General features: G+C 41.0%; 1 protein-coding gene across 2 annotated transcripts in view; it reads left to right on the top strand.

Moving 5' to 3' along the window:
* The window catches only part of PIP5K1B (phosphatidylinositol-4-phosphate 5-kinase type 1 beta), a 319,864-nt gene that overhangs the window by 282,840 nt on the left and 16,416 nt on the right, over nt 1-20,608 (top strand). The gene's annotated exons all lie outside the window — the stretch shown is intronic.

The raw sequence follows: 20,608 nt of genomic DNA, 5'->3' as shown, positions 1-20,608 counted from the left end.
GGGGGTGAGTTAAAAGAAAGTGATCCAGTTTCATTTTTCTGCACATATCTGTCCAATTTTCACAACACCATCTTTTGGAGAAGCTGTCTTTCCCCTATTATGAAGATTTGTCATGCACTAATTGACCACATAGGCCTGGGTTTATTTTAGGGCTCTCTACTCTGTTCCATTGATGTACATGTCTGTTTTGATGCCATTGCTGTGCTGTTTTGATTACTATGACCTTGTAACATAGTTTGATATCAGATAGCGTGATACCTTCAACTTTTTTTTCTTTCTCAAGATTGCTTTGGCTATTTGGAGTCTTTTGTGATTCCATATAAATTTTAGGAATATTTGTTCTAGTTCTGTGAAAACATCACTGATGTTTTGATCAGGATATCATTTAATCTGTAGAGTGCTTTGGATAATATGGACATTTTAACAATGTTAATTCTTTTTATCCACGCCACAGCATAGTTTTCTGCTTATCTGTGTCTTCTTCAATTTCTTTCTTCAGTGTCTTATAGCTTTCTAAGTGCAGGTCTCTTATTCCTTGGTTAAATGTATTCCTAGGTATTTGTTGACGCCATTGAAAATGGGAATGTTTTCTTAATTTATATTTATTATAGCTCATTATTATATAAAAATGCAAACCAGTATCTGAATATTAATTTTTTTCTTTAAGATTTTATTTATTTATCTTTAGAGGGGAAGGGAAGGAGAGAAGGACAGAAATATCAATGTATGGTTGCCTCTCATGAGTCCCCTGCTGGGAACTGGCCTGCAACCCAGGCGTGTGCCCTGACTGGGAATCGAACCGCGATCATGTGGTTTGCAGGCCCGCGCTCAATCCACTGAGCTACACCAGCCAGGGCTTTGAATATTAATTTTGTATCCTGCTACTTTACTGAATACATTTATTAGTTATAATAGTTTTTGGTTGAATCTTTAGGGTTCTTTAAATGTAGTATCATGCCATCTACAAATAATGACAGTTTTACTTATTCCTTTTCAGTTTTTTTGTCTAACTGCTGTAGCTGGGACCACTAATACTATGTTGAATAAAAGTGGTGAAAGTGGACATTCTTGTCTTATGCCTGATCTTAAAAGCTTTCTGCTTTTCACCATTGAGTAAGATGTTGGCTGTGGGTTTGTCTTTATTATGTAGAGCGATGTTCCTTCTATCCCCACTTTGTTGAGAATTTTCATTATAATTGGTGCTGGATTTTGTCAAATGCTTTTTCTACTTCTATGGATATGATCATATTATTTTTATCTGTCATTTTGTTTATGTGGTGCATCGCATTAATGGATTTGGGGATATTGGACCAGACTTGCATCCTGGGGGTAAATGGCACTTACAGCAGTCTATTTTAGTTGATGGTTGGTTAAGATTGGACACATTCTGAGTTTTTATCGTTACTTTTTACTTCTTTTGAGTGTGTACCTGTGTGTATCACTTGATTTATTGCTGTAATTACATGTGATTTTCCTACTTTTGCCTTTTAACCTTTATACTAGCTTTATAGTTGATCTACTCTTCTGCTGAGTGTTTGCCTTTGTCAGTACAATTTTTTCCTTTCCTATATTTTCTTATTCATATTTTTTATCTTTTCTACTTAAGGAAGTACCTTTCACATTTCTTATAATACTGATTTGGTCGTGATGCACTCCTCTAGCTTTTTCTTATCTAGAAAACTTTCTTTGTCCTTCAATTCTAAATGATAAGACATGCTTGGTAGACACCCTGGCCATATAGCTCAGTTGCTTAGAGCATGTTCCGGATATGTCAAGGTTGCCAGTTCAATTCCTGGTTAGGGCACATACAAGAATCAACTAATGAATACATAAATAAATGGAACAACAAATTTATCTCTCTCTCCCTTCCTTTCTCTAAAATCAATAAACAAAAATAAGTTTTATAAAAACAGACTTGCTTGGTGGGGTAATCTTGGTTGCAGGTCCTTGTTTCTCACTTTGAATATTTTGTGCAGTCCCTTCTGGCCTTCAGAGTTTCTGGTGAGAAGTCACCTGACAATCTCATGGGACCTCCCTCGTAACAAACTGCTTTTCTCTTGCTGCTTTTAAAATTCTGTCTTTAACCTTTGGCATTTTAATTATGATGTGCGTTGGTGTGAGTCTCTTTGGCTTCATCTTGTTTGGAATTGGCTGTAGTTCATGGACTTGTATGTCTATTTCCCTCACCAGGTTATGAAAGTTTTCAGTCATTATTTCTTTGAATAGGTTTTCAATCTCTTGCTGTGTCTTTTCTTTCTGATATCCCTATGATGTGAATGTTGGTATATATGGTGTTATTCAAGTAGTCCCTTAAACTGTCCTCATTTTTTCATTCCTTTTTTTTTTGTTCTGATTAGGTATTTTTCCCTACCTTCTCTTCCAGATCATTAATTCAGTCCTATGCTCCTTCTAATCTGATGTTTATTCCCTCTCGTGTTTTTTTTTAATTTTACTTAATTGCATTCATTTCTACTGGTTCTTTTTTATGATTTCTGTATCTTTGTTGAAGTTCTTACAGAGATCGTTTATTATTCCTCTTACTTAGTTCATTGAGCCTCCTTAAAACCAGGCTTTTGAAATGCATGTCTGGTAGATTGCTTGTCTCCATTGTGTTTAGTTATTTTTCTGGAATTTTGCCATGTTCTTTCATTTNGAGTAAGATGTTGGCTGTGGGTTTGTCTTTATTATGTTGAGGGATGGTCTTTATTATGTAGAGGGATGTTCCTTCTATCCCCACTTTGTTGCGAATTTTCATTATAATTGGTGCTGGATTTTGTCAAATGCTTTTTCTACTTCTATAGATATGATCATATGATTTTTATCTGTCATTTTGTTTATGTGGTGCATCGCATTAATGGATTTGGGGATATTGAACCAGACTTGCATCCTGGGAGTAAATGGCACTTACAGAAGTCTATTTTAGTTGATGGTTGGTTAAGTTTGGACACATTCTCAGTTTTTATTGTTACTTTTTACTTCTTTTGAGTGTGTACCTGTGTGTATCACTTGATTTATTGCTGTAATTACATGTGATTTTCCTACTTTTCCTTTTAACCTTTATACTAGCTTTATAGTTGATGTACTCTTCTGCTGTGTTTGCCTTTGTCAGTACAATTTTTTCCTTTCCTATATTTTCTTATTCATATTTTTTATCTTTTCTACTTAAGGAAGTACCTTTCACATTTCTTGTAATACTGATTTGGTCGTGATGCACTCCTTTAGCTTTCTCTTATCTAGAAAACTTTCTTTGTCCTTCAATTCTAAATGATAAGACATGCTTGGTAGACACCCTGGCCATGTAGCTCAGTTGGTTAGAGCATCTTCCAGATATGTCAAGGTTGCCAGTTCAATTCCTGGTTAGGGCACATACAAGAATCAACTAATGAATACATAAATAAATGGAACAACAAATTTATCTCTCTCTCTCTCTCCCTTCCTTTCTCTAAAATCAATAAACAAAAATAAGTTTTATAAAAAAAGACTTGCTTGGTGGGGTAATCTTGGTTGTAGGTCTTTGTTTCTCACTTTGAATATTTTGTGCAGTCCCTTCTGGCCTTCAGAGTTTCTGTTGAGAAGTCACCTGACAATCTCATGGGACCTCCCTCGTAACAAACTGCTTTTCTCTTGTTGCTTTTAAAATTCTGTCTTTAACCTTTGGCATTTTAATTATGATGTGCATTGGTGTGAGTCTCTTTGGCTTCATCTTGTTTGGAATTGGCTGCAGTTCCTGGACTCGTATGTCTATTTCCCTCACCGGGTTACGAAAGTTTTCAGTCATTATTTCTTCGAATAGGCTTTCAATCCCTTGGTGTCTCTTTTCTTTCCGGTATCCCTATGATGTGTATGTTGGTATATATGGTGTTATTCAAGTAGTCCCTTAAACTGTCCTCATTTTTTCATTCCTTTTTTTGTTCTGATTAGGTGTTTTTCCCTACCTTCTCTTCCAGATCATTAATTCAGTCCTATGCTCCTTCTAATCTGATGTTTATTCCCTCTCATGTTTTTTTTTAATTTTACTTATTGCATTCATTTCTACTGGTTCTTTTTTATGATTTCTGTATCTTTGTTGAAGTTCTTACAGAGATCGTTTATTATTCCTCTTACTTAGTTCATTGAGCCTCCTTAAAACCAGGCTTTTGAAATGCATGTCTGGTAGATTGCTTGTCTCCATTGTGTTTAGTTATTTTTCTGGAATTTTGCCATGTTCTTTCATTTGGGACATGTTTCTTTGTCCTAATTTTGGCTGATGCCCTCTGTTTCTGTGTGTATTAGGTAGATCTGCTATGTCTCCTAGTGTTGACAGAGTGGTCTCATCTTGTAGGTGTCCTGTGAAGCCTAGTGGTGCAGTCCCCCTGTTCACCTGAGCCAGGTGTTTCAGGGGTGTCCCTTGTATGGGTTGTAGTCCCTCCTGTTGTAGTTGAGCCCTAATTGATGTTGGCATGTCAGTGGGCAGGACTGATCCTGAGGTTGAGTGGCTAAGACAGCTGACTGTGACTGCAGCAGACAAACTGTTATACAAAAATGATCCTGCAGAACAGGGATTTCCTTGGCAGGGTTCTTGTGCCAGCCAAGTCTCCCCAACAGGTGTGCCACATGTGGACTGGTTGGGTGGTGCATGGATGTGGTCTGAAGCCAGCCACCTGGTGACTTGGTTCTGCAGCCTCTTAGGAGGAGCTCCAGTGAAGGCCAAGGTAGGATTAGCAACGTCTGGTGGGAGCTGAAAAGTTGGTTGTCACTTGTACTGGGCTTGGAAGTGGTTGGAAGTGCACCTGTCAGCTGGGTGAGGAGAGGGCTCAGGAAAGGATCACTGGTGCTTGCCAGTGCTACAGTCCCCAGAGACAACTGCCTTCACCCCTGCCTTTCCAGCCCTCGCCGTGAATCCAGTTAATTCAATTCCTCCCCCAAATGTCTCTGGTCCTCTTCGAGCTGCCATACATGCACTGGAGCCCAGAGGGAGTGAGTCCGTGAGTAAGCAAATCTGTGGGCCGCTCAAGGGGCCTGCCTAGGACTCCATAGGACACAATCCCCACCTGTTTTCACAGCCAGAAGTTACAGAGATTCCTCTTCTTGGTACTGGTGGCCCAGGCTACGGAGCAGTGTATGATTCTAAGACCTTGCTCCTTGGGGGTGCCTGTGCAGCAGAGATGTCCCTCCCGATTGCTAATTGCCACTCGGTGGGACCTGTCCTTTCCACTTCTCCACCCCTTCTGCCAGTCTCATCATAGCTTCTTTATATCCTTACTTATAGGAGTTTCATTCAGCTAGTCTTCAGAATATTATCAATGACAGTTGTTTGATGACTTAGTTGTCATTTTGATGTGGTTGTGGGAGGAAGTGAGCACAGACTTTCCCTACTCCGCCATCTTGACCAGGAGTGTAGTTTTTTCTTTTGCAACTGAGCCATTGTTCCTGGGGGTATCTTAGAAACACAGCAAAGGGCAACAGTGACCAGAGCTTGCAGCAAATCCAGCTGCCACCATTTATTCACTGTGGTTAGACAAGTGCCTTACGACTCACATGTACAAAATACATAGAAGGAGACCCGACCTACCAGGGTTATCTTTAATAATTAAATGCAATAATGTCTGTAATACAGTCGTCACAGTCGATGATGACTGTTGGCTTTAATGTTTGGGTCGATGTTGGAAAGAAAAATAAACTTCATAAAGACACACTGTGAAAGAAGCCCTGAACCTGGATGATGACTCCTTTGTGAAAGGTTTCTCCACCCACATGCACCGTTCTCAAAGGGAGGGCCCTCACCCCATTTCTCTGCTTAGTTCTACACCTGCTGGCGGTAGGAGCTCAGTCAGTTGCTTCCTGCTCTCTGAACAGCCCTGGCTTCCTGCCCACAGAACAAAGGCAGTGAGTTCGCTGCCCACCACTTACAGAGAAGCCAGAAGTCTGAGGCAGCAGTTTTCAGAGACAGAGATGTATTCATCAAACCATCAAATGAGGAGACCAGAGACAAAGCTCAAAGTACTGTCCCTAAGCAAAGGCTTAGGAGGGTAAGCAAAAATTGGACATATTTATTAATTCCAATGGGGGGGTCTGGATGAGTAGTTTTGGAACTAAGCCATTTAAGGTGAGGGAGGCGGAAGGGGTGAGAGAGACCAAAGAAATTCCAGCTGGACAGAGTCTGATTGTCAGTCACGTGTGTGTCTGTATTGGGTCCCTGCACTGGATTTCTTTACTGATGGGCCCTCCCTTTCTTAATTGGGGTTCAGGCAGTAAAAGCATCTCTGTATCTGAATTCCATTACTTTGGGTTCCACTGTGCTCACGAGGTCAGATTAGGGCTACTTAGCTGCTAACTGCACCTGCTCAAGCCTCTGGGACGAGTCTGATACAACTTGGTCTGTGAGGACGCTGGTTTTTGTCTCCAGAAAGACACTTAAAACTAGAAGTTTTAAGTGTCTTTCTGGAGACATGGCAGCCATCACAGAGAGAGAGCCTATGCTCTGCTTGCCGTCTTTTGAAACACAAGGCCTCCTGGTCTAAAATTAGCAAAAATGAGAGATTGCGGAAGAGCAGCAGCTGTGCTCATGGCTGAAAAGACAAAGAAACTCCCCTCTGAAAGCCTCCTGTTTGGCAGGGTGGGTTTGGAATGTGGGTGGTTTCACAGTCTGCACACAGTGACTAGGCCCAGTGCTGCCCGTGTCTCTGGGTCCACACTGTACCCTCAGCAAGGACCTCGGGTGGAGGAGATGCTCCTCACTGGCGGGGGCACGTGAGTTGCTGCACCCCGACATTAGCCAGGCTGCACATAGGAACCCCGTGCCTGGGCTTCGGAATTCCACAGCCTAGAGCAGCCCCCACCCGGTAACCCACCTGAGCCGGTGGGGGCAGGGTGGCTTTTCTGAGAGACCATCACATCTGAAATGCCTGAGTCTGGTTGGAATCTGCCCTCCCCTAAGGAGAAGGTGGCTCTGGAAGGACTAAACAAGGGTCTGTAGGCTTTAACTGAGGCCAGGTTGTATTTGTCGGTTTTCTCTGCAGGTAGAGTTTTTCTATCCACATTTGTTATTAGTTAATGTTCTGGTAGCTAAACTTAGAAGAGGAGAAGTGGAATTCTTCCACAGTCATGATAAATCTGTCTACGCCCCCTCTCCCCAGCCCAGAAAAGGGGCGGAGTCCCAGAGGTAAAAGTCACAGTGATACTCCCCATGGTTTACTCAGAAAAGCATTACCTTCTGTTGACTTTCCTTTCATTTACAATGTCTGACTCAGTCCTCTTGATGGCACTGTGAGGGGGCTGGGCAGGGACGGTCATTCTAACTTACATGTGAGGATCTAGGAGCTCCGTCTCATGACTTGCCCCATGTTACAACTAACAACCGGAGAAGCAGGGCTCATATATAGATCGCTATTCTTTTTTTTTTTTAAGTTTTATTTATTTGTTTTTAGGGAGAGGGGAAGGGAAGGAGAAAGAGTGGGAGAGAAACATCAATGTGTGGTTGCCTCTCATGTGTCCCCTTCTGGGGACTCGGCCTGCAACCCAGGCATGTGCCCTGACTGGGAATCGAACCAGCGACCCTTTACTTCACAGGCCCATGCTCAATCCACTGAGCTATACCGGCCAGGGCTAGATCGCTACTCTTAGTGAAGACATGCTCTGGGTTCTGGATTTAAGCAAAAGTAAAAAAAGAGAGAGAGAGATTCCATTTAGCCTCCATGTTGGGAACATTTTTCTTTCCGGAGAAGGAAATGTAACACTAACTCACTGCTGGCCAAGAATTAGCAGTGTTTTACGTAGTCATAATAAACTGTATGTATCAATTTTCTAATTTTGGAGCCAATTCATGGACAAAGCAGGAAAAATTAGATTATAATTTCAAAATAGAAAATAAATAGTAACAGCCTTGACAAAGTAGAGATAAAAACAATTTTTAAGTGCATCGGATATGAAGTAAGAGGGAAACCAGGGACAAAGAAGAAATAATGTGAAAAATGAAAGGAAATATGGTGTGTGGATAATGGAATAAAAAAGGTTACTTAGCATATTATTCACAGCAACAAAATAAATAAAATATAAATAGCAACTGTCAGGAGGAAGTGCAGAGGGTCAGTGCCCTTCATATGGAATCAATAGATGCTGCCTTAAGTTGAGAATATCACTTATTCTGATTCATCAAAAGATATGAAGGGAGGATACTAAGAAATTAGTGGTGGAGTGGGTGGGTGTTACAGTCACGTCCTCCCAGCACCAAATTGGAATTCCAACCAAAATACAGAGTAATCAGCCTGAATAACCAAGTGAAGAGTAGCTGAAGAGAAGTCGCCACATGGAGACTGGTAAGAAGGTCAGAGGTATGAAGAGGGCTGGCCCCATTCCCAGGGACGGTGGCTGAGATCCCAGAGGGCTGTCTCAGCTGCAAAGGTTCCCCCTGAGGAGCGTGAAGTTTCAACCCCACACCAGGCTCTGCAGCCCAGAGCACCAGAGCCAGGAAGAGGCGCCCAGATAACATCTGGCTCTGAAAAAATCAGTGAGTATTCTGTCCTCCAGGAAGAGGAGTCATTAGAGACAAGAGCCCTCTTAAAGAGCCAATGTACAAAATCTCATTCATATCCCTCACCCTGGGCTCCAGCAGAAGGAAGATGGGACAGATGCTGGGATCCCTGTGCTGAGTTATTCTCATGTACTGCATTCCTCCTCGACCACCACCCACCCTCCAATCTGACTGGTGCCCCCCTTACCCCAGGAGATCTGCTAGCCACACTCTCAGTGCTCCCTGCAGCCCCACCCCCTGGCTCCTAGTAGCTCAGCCCTGCTGGAGTCCCGGGGGAGTCCTGGGCAAACTGAATAGTGCAGCTTTAAGACAAGGACCATTTTCTCTTGCACATACAACCAGTGCAGAGCCCTCCTTTCGCAGCCAAATCTTGGTCTGTTTGGGCCTGATAAACTCCTCTGGCCCTGCCCTGAAAACTGTCTGAGACCCCACCACACCACAAAGGTGTGCGAGCACCCAGCAGGTGGCAACTCATCTTGGTACACTGTGGGGCATTTACTGAGTGACCTTGGACACTGCACTGGCACCAAGTTTGAAGCTGCATCTGGCGAACACCACTCGCCCCACCTGGCATCTCACTGAGAACCTACCTCAGGCAACTCGAGTACCGCCAGAGGCTCTTTCAGTGGCTGAGCCCAACAGACCTCAGGGGATCTCAGGGAGTCCTGGGACTTCTGCTGGCCTGGTCCAGGCCAGGGGCTGGTAGAAGATTTGACATGTGGTGTGAACATACAATAAAATATATACCTGAAACCTATATAATTTTATTAACCAATGTCACCAAATTTAAAAAAAAGAAATGTTAAAGGGTCTTCATTAAGGAGAAGGAACAGGAACATAGTTAGAAGAATAAAATGGCGATAAATACATACCTATGAATGATCACTTTAAATGTAAATGGCTTAAATGCTCCAATCAAAAGACATAAGGTAGCTGAATGGATAAGAAAACAAGACCCATGTATATGTCGTCTACAAGAGATACAAACAGATGAAAAGTAAAGGGGTGGAAAATATATTCATGTAAATGGAAATGAAAAAAAGCTGGGGTAGAAATTTTTATCAGTAGCAATACTGATTTCTGACAAAATAGAGTTTAAAACAAAGGTTATAGTAACAGACAAAAAAGGACACTACGTAATGATAAAAGGAGCGATCTAACCTGGGGACATGTAAACCTTCAAATATTTATTCCCCCAACACAGTAGCACCTAAATATGTACCACAAATCTTGATGGACATTGAAGGGACAGACTGACAGGAATATAGTCATAGTAGGTGGTTTTAGGCCAACATCCCTGATAAACATAGATGCTAAAATCCTCAGCAAAATATTAGCAAACTGCATCAAGAAGTACATTAAATAGATCATACACATAAATTAAGTGGGTTTTATTTCAGGGATACAAGGTTGGTACAGTAGCCACAAATCAATAAATGTCACAAACCACATTAAAAAAATGAAGGACAAAAAATTATGTAATTGTATCCATAGATGTAGGAAAAAAGCATTTGATAAAATCCAGCGCCCATATGTGATAAAAAACTCTCAGCAAAGTGGAAATAAAGAGAATATACCTCAATCTAATAAAGGCCATATATGACAGACCCAGAGGCAACACCGTACTCAATGGGCAAAAACTGCAAGCATTTCCCTTAACATGGAGAACAAGACAGGAATGTCCACTTTCACCTCTCGTATTCAATGTAGTACTGGGAGTCCCAGCCACAGCAGTCACACCAGAACAAGAAATAAAAGGCATATAAATTGGAAAGGAAGAAGTAAAACTGTCATTATTTGTAGATGACATGATACTGTCTATGGAGAGTCCTAAACATTTCACCAAAAAAACTACTAGAAATGATCAATGAATTCAATACAGTAGCAGGATACAAAATAAATATCCAGAAATCAATTGCATTTTTATACACCAGTCATGAACTATCAAAAAAAGAAAATGAGGAAACAGTCCCATTTACAAAATTAAATACCTAGGAATAAAATTAACCAAGGATGTAAAAGACCTGTACTCAGAAAATTATAAAACAGTAAAAAGGAAACTGAAGAAGATAAAAATAAATGGAGTCATACCCTGGGTTCATAATAGGATGAATTAACATTATTAAAATGTCCATACTACCCAAAGCAATCTATACATTTAATGCAATTCCTATGGAAATACCAATGGCATGTTTCACAGAACTAGAACAGGTGTTCCAGAATTTATAAGAAACTAAGACCCCAAATAGCCAAAGCTATCTTAAGAAAGAACAACAAAGTTGGGGGAATCATGCTGCCTAATATCAAACTATGCTGCAAGGCCATAGTAATAAAAGCAGCATGGCATTGGCATAAAAACAGACATAGATCAATGAAACAGAATACAGAGCCCAGAAATAAACCCATACTTTTATAGTCAATTAATATTTGACAAATGAGGAAAGAACCCACAATGGGATTTTCCTATACCATACACAAGAATAAACTCAAAATGGATTAAAAACTTAAATGTTACACTCAAAACCATAAAAGTTATAGAAGAAAATATAGGCAGTAAAATCTCAGACATATCTTGTAGCAATATTTTTTCTGATGTATCTCCTTTGGCAAGGGAAACCAAAGAAAAAAACAAGTGGGTCTGTACCAAACTAAAATGTTTTTGCACATCAAAGGAAACCAACAAAATGAAAACCCACTGAATGGGAGAATATATTTACCAGTGATACACTGGATAAGGGACTCATATCAAAAATTTATAAAGACCTTAAAAAACTTAACATGAATACAATAAACAGTCCAATTAAAAAACAGGCAGAGGACCTGAATAGACACTTCTTTAAAGAGAACGTACAGATGGTCATGAAAACATGTTTAGCCATGAAAACATGCTCGACGTGACTAATCATCTGAGAAATGCTAATTAAAAGTACAATATCACCTCATACCTGTTAGAATGGTTGTCATCAATAAATCAGCAAACAACAAGTGCTGACGAGGATGTGGAGAAAAGGGAATCCTCGTGCTTTGCTGGTGGGAATGCAGACTGGTACAGCCACTATGGAAAACAGTACAGAATTACCTCAAAAAAGTAAAAATGGAACTACTTTATGCCCCAGTGATTCAGCTTCTGGGAATGTATCCAAAGAAACCAAAACACTAATTCTGAAGAGTATATGCACCCCAAAGTTTATTGCAGCATTATTTATAATAGCCAAGATTTGGAAACAACCCAAATGTAGATGTGCCCATCTGTAGATGAGTGGATAAAAAAGCTGTGGTACATTTGCACAGTGGAACACTATTCAATAGTTTTTTTAAAAAAAAGGAAATCTTACCTTTTGTGACATCATGGATGAATCTGGAGAGTNGCCCCAGTGATTCAGCTTCTGGGAATGTATCCAAAGAAACCAAAACACTAATTCTGAAGAGTATATGCACCCCAAAGTTTATTGCAGCATTATTTATAATAGCCAAGATTTGGAAACAACCCAAATGTAGATGTGCCCATCTGTAGATGAGTGGATAAAAAAGCTGTGGTACATTTGCACAGTGGAACACTATTCAATAGTTTTAAAAAAAAAAAAGGAAATCTTACCTTTTGTGACATCATGGATGAATCTGGAGAGTAATATGCTAAGTGAAATAAGTCAGACAAAGACAAGTACCATATGATTTCACCTGATATATGGAAAGTAATGAAAAATAAACTAACAAAATGAAAACAGATTCATAGCTACAGAGAACAAACTGGCAGCTGTCAGAGGGGAGGGGAGTTGGGGGAGCTGAGGGGAAAAGGCGAAGGGATTAAACAGAAGAAAAACAACTCAGACACAGACAACAACCTGGTGATTACCAGTGGGAAAGGGGGGAGGGGTAAACTGACAGAGGGGGACTTGATTTAAGGTGGTGAAAACACAATACAATATACAGATGATGTATTGTAGAACTATTCACCTGAAACCTATGTAATTTCAGCAACCAATGTTGCCCCAATAAATTTGACTTAAAAAATTTTTAAGTATATGATTACAATGAAAAAAAAGGGGTATGAAGGAACTACCAGAAGAGCTAAAAGAGAAGTCATAAAAAGAGCTGCCCCTAGGGGTAATGAGGTAGGGGGTAGGGGCCAGAGGTCATTTGTTTCACCATAGGTCATCTGTATTACATGATGTGTTATGATGTTAGTACTTTGATTTAAAAAAATTAAGGCAGTAAGAAGATGACTATTAAAAGACAAAAACCTATGGATGGTTCCATATGTCTTTCTGAGCAAATGCCCCCATGCTAATTAGCTACAAAACACTCATTAGATCTGCAAACAGAAATCAGAGAGTTCTAGGCTACAAGGTCATTGATGGCTCTTTCCAGCAATCTGGCCAGGCTAGTGCCCCCCAGTGAAGCCAAGCTAATATTGCTGGTGACAGAAAGGAGCTGTTTTGTGCATTACAGAGAGACCTGTGTGGCATCAGAGAACCATTAATGTCTGCTCTCAGAGAGAGTGCTAGGAGACAGCAAACTTGTCCCTCTTATCTGTGACAAGCTTGTGACCATGCAGAGAGCAGAGAACAGAGCAGCCAACGAGGACCGGCAGCTCCTCGACTTTTACTGGGAAGGAGCAGAACTGGCAGATTGAGTCTCCTGAGTGCCGGCTGCACGTGAGGCACAACTAGCCCTCAGACAGTCTGAACTGAGGCAATGGTGGCAAAATTTGACAATGCAGAATCCAGGCAGGTAGCCGGACTCATACTCACAGCCGCATCTTTAACCATGCTTCTAGAAGTGGGTTTTCCCAGGCTATGAGGCTGGAGATTGGCAGGGCCTCTGACTTGACCACTGAGATTTGAGGGGATTCCTCCTGAGAAAGGTGCCCTCACTTATAAGTTACCCCTAAAACAGAATCTGGGGAACTCTCAGACAGAAAAATTAAAAATTGATTGCAAATAGGATTGCGCCCAGGAACCAACAGTACAGTTAGAAAACAGAGCAGTAGCAGGACTATTCCCCATGTCAGAACTGAAGAGAAACATGGACATTTGAGTGAAAACCCATACAGAACACATCTTACCTCTATTCCTTGGGGCATCATCAAGAAAGGCTTTGAATGCATTTATTTGGTTTGTATGGTTTATCTTGTAATATCTGCCTATTTTAACAATAATTACATTTCAATAATTGTTTAAGTAGCAATGGACATACACATTTAAATATAAAGGTTCTTAAGCTCAAATAATACTTTATGTCCTGTGTAAAGGATTTCTTTTTTTTTATTTTAAATATATTTTATTGATTATACCATTACAGTTGTTCTATTCCCCCCTTCATTCCCCTCCACCCGCACACTCCCTCCCCCACCATTCTCCCCCCCTTAGTTTATAACCATGTGTCTCAATTTCTTTAGACTCTGTTTCCCCCACTATTCTCGCCCTCCCCCCTATCTATTTTCTACCTACCATCTATGCTATTTTCTGTGCCTTCTCCCCCCTTCTCCCCCTCACACCCCCCTATTTCTAACCCTCCATGTGTTCTTCATTTCTATGGTTCCACTCCTGATCTAGCTGTCCTCTTGGTTTGCTTTTGTTTTAGGTGTGGTTGTTAATAACTGTGTGTTTGCTGTCCTTTCACTGTTCATATTTTTCATCTTCTTTTTCTTATATAAGTCCCTTTAGCATTTCATATAATAAGGGCTTGGTGATGATGAACTCCTTGAACTTGACCTTATCTGAGAAGCACTTTATCTGTCCTTCCATTCTAAATGAAAGTTTTGCTGGATAAAGCAATCTTGGCTGTAGGTCTTTGGATTTCATGACTTGGAATACTTCTTTCCAGCCCCTTCTTGCCTGTAAGGTCTCTTTTGAGAAATCCGCTGACAGTCTGATGGGTACTCCTTTGTAGGTGACTGTCCCCTTATCCCTTGCTGCTTCTAGGATTCTCTCCTTCATTTTGGTCTTGGCTAATGTAATTATGATGTGCCTTGGTGTGTTCCTTCTTGGGTCCAACTTCTTTGGCACTCTCTGAGCTTCCTGGATTTCCTGGAAGTCTATTTCCTTTGCCAGACTGGGGAAGTTCTCCTTTATTATTTGTTCAAATACGTTTTCCACTCGTGGCTGTTTCTTTCCCCCTTCTGGTACCCCTATAATTCGGATGTTGGAACGTTTAAAGATGTCCTGGAGGTTCCTAAGCCTCTCCTCATTGTTTTGAATTCTCATTTCTTCATTCCTTTCTGGTGGGATGTTTTGTTCTTCCTTCTGGTCCATTCCATTGATTTGAGTCCCAGTTTCCTTTCCATCGCTATTGGTTTCCTGTGCATCTCCTTCATTTCAATTAGTTTAGCCTTCATATGTTCCTCTAATTTGTGACTATAATCTACCAATTCTGTGAGCATCCCGATAAATAGTGTCTTAAATTGGGCTTCTGAGAGGCTGGCAATCTGTTGGTCACTTAGAGTTATTGGCTCTGGGACTTTGAGTTCCTCTTGCGCCATCTTTTGGGCTGTTCATGCCTGTTAAGTAGCAGGATCGGAGCCCTAGGTTTTCACCAGAGCAGGGCAACTAAGTCGCTGGGTTGTGACGTTGTATGTGGGGGCGCGGTCAAAGAGGGACAATGGCTTCCCTCTGCTGCCCGCTGCCGCAACCCCCACCGGCACCGCAGCCACCACCGTCACCAGGCCCACGCGTTTCGTTCCACTGCACACGAGTGTGCCACTGCCGTCAGCCCTCCACCACTGGGTTCGTCCCCTGGGGCCCTGCGTGGTCCGTCTCACTGTGCACGAATGTGCAACCTTGGTCAGTCTGCCCCGCACCCCGACTGGCTTCCGGCTGCCCAGGGGCCTAGTGCCTAGGTTGGGGGATCTGTCCTGCCCGACCCAGCTCCGCTGCTGGCTCCGCCTCTCTTACCGTCCCCGTTGAATGGTTCGTAGCTGTCGGACTTCCGTATAATTCTGTTTTCTGGTCTTTGGGTGTGTCCTAGTTCTCCAAAACTTTTGTTGTAGTCAAACTTGGTTGTGGGAGAAGGCACAGTGTTTCCACCTATGCCTCCATCTTGGCGGAAGTCCAGGATTTCTTGATTAGGAAAAAAATATACCTTTATCTTCAAAACACAACAAAATAAAACAAAAAAGAAACAAAAAGAATTGAGCTACCATATGACTTAGCAATCCTTCTTCTGGGTATGTACCCAAACATTTTGAAAACCCTTATTCATAGAGATATGCACCCCTATGTTAATTGCAACATCATACACAATAGCCAAGACATGGAAACTACCTAAGTGTCCTTTGACAGATGATTAGATAAAGAAGATAATGGTACACACAAAACAGTGGAATACTACTCAGACATAAAAAGTGATGAAACATTGCCATTTATGACAATATGGATGGATCTTGAAAGTAATATGTTAAGTAAAACAAGGCACATGGAAAAGGATAAAGAACTACATGATTTCACTCATGGGGGTATAAAACAGAAAGCAACAGATGGTGCTTGCTTTCTGGTGGTTACAGGGGGAAGTGGGGTGAGGGGAGGATGAAGATGGTAAAGGGGGTCAAATGTATGGTGAACAGGCCCTGGCTGGTGTGGCTCAGAGGACTGAGCACCATCCTGTGAACCAAAGGGTCGTTGGTTCAGTTCCCAGTAAAGGCACATGCCTGGGTTGCAGGCCAGGGACACATGAGAGGCAACCACACATTGATGTTTCTGTCTCTTTCTCCTTTCCCCTCTGTCTAAAATAAATAAAACATTTTTTAAAAGTTAAAAAAAATATATATGGTGTTGGACGGAGACTAAACTTTGGATGGTAAGAACACAGTGCAATATGCAGATGATGTATTATAAAATCACGCACTTGAAACATACAATGTTATTAACAAATGTTACCCCAATAAATTTTTTAAAAGAAATTGTACTGAAATATAAATATCTTTTAAGTGGAAAAGAACAAATAATATGCAAAGTTTCAAACCATAATCATTGGATTTTATTTCTTTATAAAACAGCCTATTTACAATTTAATATGAGATAAAACCACAAAAAAAATGTTGCTTTGTAAAGCATATTTTACCTACTTTTTTCTTCCTCAAACCTTTTGGCCCATCATTACACAAGAGAACAAAGATCACCAAGCTCACATCAAGCTTCACATACTGCACTTGTTGTTGCTGGTTTGTGTGATTATTTTCAAGTTTGCAGGCACACTGCCTTAGCTACCTTGGTTTTGGCAAATTCCAGCAGAGACGACCACAGAAAAGGTGCTTACTGAGAAAACAAAGTCAGGTCCTAACTCTGTTCAATTGCAGTGTGACCGTGGGCAAGCCCTGGTGCCTCCCTGCGCCTCCCTGGGCTTCAGCTGCCTTATCTGTGAAGAAGTGTTGGGCTGACAGGTACACAGAGGGGCCCAGCAGAGATGATGCAAATGAGTAGAACAGGCTGGGTACCGCGGGGAAGGGAGTAGTGGGGGCCCTAGAGACTAGAGAGGATGTGCCCGGCTTAAAGGGAGCGGCCGCAGCCTCTCTGCCACCCAGAACTGCAGGCTCAGAGTTGGCCAGCTGTTCTGGTTTCTCATAAGAAGGGGTGGAGAACTATTGTGTTTTTTGTTTGTTTGCTTTATTTTTTTTTTTTTGTAAGAATTTCTTAATTTAGCAATCATTCTAACTCAGAAAAATCTCTTTGGGTCCAAAACACTTTTCCCAGCCAAGCTGTGGGCCAGCAGTTTGCAGCCTTCAGGCTGGGCCTCCTCTGGGAGGAGGTCCCCTCACCCGTGTCAGTGCTGTGCCGGCGCTTGCCCTGCAACGTGACAGACATTCTCCAGGCTCCACCGCTGCACACGTGGTCTCTTCACCTCAGGTTTGGGACCTCGGAGCCCAGTGCTCCTCTGTTGTTTGGTCAACTAGATTTGTTTTTCTCTATTAGGAAAAGGTAATTTTTTGAATGACTGGCAAGTAAATCAGGGCTTTGTTCAAAACAGATCGTTCTAAAATATTTATGCCATCAAATTTCTGTTACTTCTAATACCATGTGCTAAAAGATCAAGTTAAAATCATGACCTTTAGGCACTTCATGAAACCTTTTTTTAAAACTTTATTGAGATATATTTTACATGTCATAAAATTCATCCAGTTAAAGCACACAGTTTTGTGATTTTTAGTGCATTCCCAGAACTGTGTAACCATCACTAGAATCTAATTTTAGAACATTTTCAACACCCCCCAAAAAGAAACCCCACACCAAATAGCAGTCTCTCTGTATCCCCCTTATCCCTGCCCCACACAACCACTAATCTGCTCTCTGTCCCAGTAGACTTGCCTGTTCTGTACATTTCCCATAAGTTAACAGTTCTGATCAGTTTCTTTCACTGAGCGTGTTTTCAAGGTTCACCCACGTTGTTGCATGTATCAGTACTCATTATTTTTTATTGCCCCAAAATGTTCCATTGTGAGAATCATTTATCTATTCATTCATTAGTAGAAGTTTGTGTTATTTAAACTTTTTGGCTATTATGGATAATGCCATGGTGAACATTCACGTTCAAGGCTTTTTTTTTTTAATATCCGGAATTTTAAGAGGCAAATGATGGGAACTGATTTTTTTTATCCTCTCCTGAGGACATGTTTATTGATTCTAGAAAGAGTGGAAGGGAGGGAAAGGGAGAGGAGGAGAAACGTCGATGTTAGAGAGAAACATCAATCAGCTGTCTCTCGTGCATCCCCCCATCCTGGGATGCACCCACAACGTAGGCATGTGCCCTGACCAGGATAGAACCCTCAACCTTCCAGTTTATGGGATGATGCTTCAACCAACTGAGCCACACCAGCCAGGCCCATGTACAAGTTTTCATGGGCAAATATATATATATTTGTTTTCCTTGGGGATATTTCTTGGAATAGAATTGCTGGCTCAAATGGTTTTAAGGACCCACGAAATTATTTTCCAAGGTAGCTGCACCATTCTACATTAGCACCAGCAATATAGGAAGGCTCCCATTTCTCCACATCCTCTCCAACACTTGCTTGCCTGTCTTTTATATGATAGCCATCCTGATGGGTACAAAGTGCTATCTCATTGTGGTCTTGGTTTGCATTCCCCCAAAGACAAGTGATGTTGAGCATCTTTTCATGTGCTTCTTGTCTAATTGTATATCTTCTTGGGAGAAATGTCTATTCAGATCCTTTGCCTATTTCTAAAGTGGTTATTTACCTTTTCATTGTTAAAATTACAAGTTCTTTAAAATAATCTGATACAAGTCCCTATGAGTTTCATTTTTGTCTCAAATTTAATGCTCCAAATATTCTCCTTACTCAGATAGGAAACCATTCTAATACAAGTGGAAAACAGTGTAAATAACAACTTCTTTAATATGCCTATTAGATTTGGTCAAATTTTGACCATGTGATGCTGAAGAAATTGGGTGTTTCTTTTTTTCTGTGATCATATTGCATTTCAACTAAAATGATAATTCATAAAGTTACCTGTTAGATCCCAAAGAATGTTCTATGTTTCTTTTCTATTTTTATTTTGTTTTAAACATGCTAGAAGCTTACTCATGGTTTCCCAAAATGAAAAAGTTTTAGATTGAAAAATATTTGCAAACTGGGTTTACTTCTAGAGAGGTGAATCTCTGGGTCACAGAAGGACAGTAGAAAGAAGAGGGTTACACTGTGGCTACATTTTACACCACAAGTGGTGCCATTTAAGTCATTTTAAAAAGAAAAGCCCCTCTATAGAATATTCTGTTACACCCTTAATCTTAGAAATCAATAAAAATCATAACTAAAAATTCAAACAGGAAGGGGAAACCTTAGTTTTGAATCTCATCAAATAAATTTTATGTTTATAAAATAATCTAGAATGCATTATATAGGTTTTTTAATTATATAAATATAAATTAAATATTTTATTTATATTTACTTATATAAAAACCACAAGTTACCCCCTGCAAAAAAAAATGAAATAAAAATCAAGATTCTAAAAAAAAAACATCAAGAGGCATGCCAATCACATATTGTTTGGGTACCTTGTTCTTCGTTTTGATGTTTAGGTAGATAATTTCTCTTTCTCATAAGGCTTAACCAGGCAGGATCATTTTCTGCCCACAGGAGTAGGAAATGGCATCTGAAGAGTTGAAAGGCAAAAGTCAGATAAAGAGTTGTCTTGATCCAAAAAATAACACAAGCAATGTTTATTGCTACACAGAGCTTCTCAAAATAGCAGCCCTTGAACACTGGTGGTTTCCTGAACCCAAGAAACCTGTGGAGGTTTATATATAAAGTCAACAGCTAGATAGGAAAAGAACACATTCCCCCTGCTCTTTAAAAGCAACCAGAACACACTCTGTCTCCCATATTGTATAACACATCTTAGGTTTCTGAAAAGCAAGAGAACTTCTTTTACAGTATCCAGAATGTAGGAGAAAATGCTCCAGACCAGAAGCCAAGTGGTTTTAGCCTTTGATTCCCACATTCTCAAATGTCATCACATGGAAGACCTACAAGAGACCCCATCTCCGCGCCCGCCTAACACCGGTCTGCATTCTTGCAGTTTTCTCTTTGGGTCTTTCATGATGATCAGGAAGAAATGCAAATGAACCAGAGTTATTATGTTAATCAGCTTAACAATAACCCACAACCTTTGGACCAACTGAACCAGAGTTATTATGATCCCAGAGTTCTTTTCACAGTGTTATTTTTGATATTGTGAAGGTCAGGATTTCTAACTGTTCCACGCATATTCAATTAATAGAGGGCAGTAGATATGTGTAGCTCCCATACTAGGAAAGGACAAGGGAATGCAATGCCCTCGCTGATCTCCCATCCAACTGGAGTCTCAGACAAGGAGCTCAGAGGATGACTCCAGGTGGGGGTTTTCAGAAGGGGTAGGCTCCAAGCTAAGCACAGAACGGGGCAGGCCCTGGTAACGGGGAAGTGAGAGAGGAAGCCAGCCCTCTGCAGGCCTGCTCGCAGCCCTACTTACTGCCCAGGGAAGGCCACAGCCAAGTTTGCCCCCCTTCTCCCAGCTTGTCTGACACAAATATCACACTCATCCACCATTGTTTGCAGATACTATGTTCTCACAGAACCATCACACAGCAAATTTCCACAGGTTAAAA

This window comes from Sturnira hondurensis, unplaced genomic scaffold (assembly GCF_014824575.4).
Source record: "Sturnira hondurensis isolate 20B ecotype Veracruz unplaced genomic scaffold, ASM1482457v3 Scaffold0013515, whole genome shotgun sequence".
Taxonomy (NCBI): Eukaryota; Metazoa; Chordata; class Mammalia; order Chiroptera; family Phyllostomidae; genus Sturnira; species Sturnira hondurensis.
This window is presented reverse-complemented; position numbering and strand designations above follow the sequence as displayed.